Source organism: Schistocerca piceifrons, unplaced genomic scaffold (genome assembly GCF_021461385.2).
Source record: "Schistocerca piceifrons isolate TAMUIC-IGC-003096 unplaced genomic scaffold, iqSchPice1.1 HiC_scaffold_1037, whole genome shotgun sequence".
In the NCBI taxonomy this organism is placed as follows: Eukaryota; Metazoa; Arthropoda; class Insecta; order Orthoptera; family Acrididae; genus Schistocerca; species Schistocerca piceifrons.
In genome coordinates this window covers 22,501-25,000 of record NW_025726838.1, presented here as the reverse complement: position 1 = coordinate 25,000, position 2,500 = coordinate 22,501, and positions in this window count along the sequence as shown.

Here is a 2,500-nt window from a genome sequence, read left to right as displayed (position 1 = left end):
ACGAACAATTACAGGAAATAGTAAAGCAAGTATACGAAAGAAGAGGCGTAAAATACAATTTGGAAAATATATATATACAAATGGTAACAACATACGGCCGAATAGGATTTGACCCCAATAAGACATGGCCAGAAGATCACTACCATACATATCATCCGTAATGGATCTTTTAGTTCTCCAAATTAATACAATGAGAAGCGTACAAGTAAATTACGAGTTGCGTAAATTAGCAGAAGAACATAAAGCTGACATACTATGCTTGCAAGAACCGTACTCCCGGGAGGGTAAAATCCCAGGAATGACAGCCACGGCTCAAATAATCATGAAGGGAGAAAGACCAATGTCTGCAATAGTAATTTTAAATAGTAATATAAGAACAATAGTATTAAATCAATTTACAAATGAACATGTTGTAACAATCGAAGTACACGCCAAAAACACTAAGTGGTATTTAGTATCAATATATTGTCAGTATAGAGAGCCAATAACTATGTACCTAGAACAACTAAAGGAAATATGTAGAACTCTACAGGGCCATCAAGTAATCATAGCAATGGATGCAAACGCAAAGTCATTCCTGTGGCACAGCGGAGAACAAGACGAAAAAGGTCAGGAATTAGAAGATGCAATAAGTGAATTAAATCTAGATATAATAAACGCACCTAGCGAGATACCAACATATTCAAATAGAGCAGGGGCAAAAACAAATATAGATGTAACACTGGCAAATAACAGGGCTACCAATAAAATAGATAAATGGGAGGTATTGGAGAATGCAACGACCAGTGATCATAATGTAATAAAGTATATATTAAAATCAGAACAGAATGTGGCGCCACAGGAATGGCTTTCAGAATATGACTATAAAAAGGTAGACTGGGAAAGACTCTCCCGGGAGTACAGCCCGCCGGAGCTGGGTGAGGATCTCGAGGTTGATGAAACAGCGGAGCAGATAGTTCAAAGTATAAAGGAAGTAATAGAAGCAGTCGTACCAAAGAGAAGCAGAGTCCAAAGCGTGCACCCGGCACCATGGACTCCAGAACTAAGTGACCTACGTCAGGCTACGCGCAGGGCAAGACGCAGGTATCAGCGCACATTTAACCCACAAGACAGGGAGCATAGACTGCGTATATACAGACAACTAAGGGAGAGATATAAAAGAGAAATTATAGAAGTTAGAAAAAGAAGCTGGGAAAATTTCGTAAGAAATAACCTGGCAATGGATCCCTGGGGAAAGCCATACAAGTTAGCTAGGGAAAAAATAAGAGCTCCAACAGTCTTATCATCTATAAGAATACCAGGCGAAAATAGAATGACCACAACCAGACAAGAAACAATAACGGTGCTCCTCCAAGCCCTGCTACCGGATGATGATCCCTCTGAGGACACACCGGAGCAGGCGGCTATAAGAGAGAGAGCACAAGAAGAATACAACAACAATACAATGGTCTACCCCTTCTCACCGCAGGAGGTGGTAGACGTAATATCAAACCTAAAAAGAGGAAAATCTCCCGGACCCGACAGGGTCACGGTTGAGGTACTTCAAGCAATAAAAGGAAAAATAGCCCCGATACTGGCAAACCTATATAATAAATGTCTGGAAAGAGGTACTTTTCCAAGGAGATGGAAAAGAGCAGAAATAATAATACTAAAGAAGCCAGACAAGGACCCAACAGAACACAAAGCATACAGGCCAATATGTCTGCTAGATACCTTGGGCAAAGCCCTTGAGAAATTGCTCTGTGCGAGACTGACTGGTCACCGGGAAATGGCAGGAATGCACGAATGGCAATTCGGTTTCCGCCGTGGAAAATCGACGGAAGACGCCATCAACACGGCGGCCGAACTTGTCAGCTCGTCGAACTGCACATATGTTCTAGGAGTGATGGTGGACATCTCAGGGGCGTTTGATAATCTGTGGTGGCCGGCGCTGTTTACCTGCTTGCAGGATATGCAGTGTCCGGCGGCACTATACAGATGTTTCAAGAGCTACTGTAGAGACCGGGTGGTACAGATGACGTCCCCGAATGCGGTTGTGACCAAGAACATCACTAAAGGATGTCCACAGGGATCAGTTTGCGGCCCCGTATTTTGGGATATAAATATGGAGCCGTTGCTGCATTCCCTGCAGCAGGAAGCATCAGTATTGGGAGCCGTTGCATACGCGGACGACCTGCTAATCTTAACGCATGGTAATAGCCGACTACAACTAGAAGGGCGAAGTAGAAACATAATGGATATCCTGAGTGCCTGGTGTAGGAATTCTAAAATGGCAATTGCGCCTCAAAAATCGAACTATATGCTCCTGAAAGGGAAAATGGCAAGAGATCCGTCAATCAGGATCGACAACGCAATTGTAGTAAGAAAAAATGTAAGTAAATATCTGGGTGTCTACCTGGATCAAGGATGGAATTTTAGGACCCATATTGAACAAACAGGAGGAAAGACACTAGCGATAATGCATAAACTAATAAGGATCGGGCAGCAAAGATTTCACTTA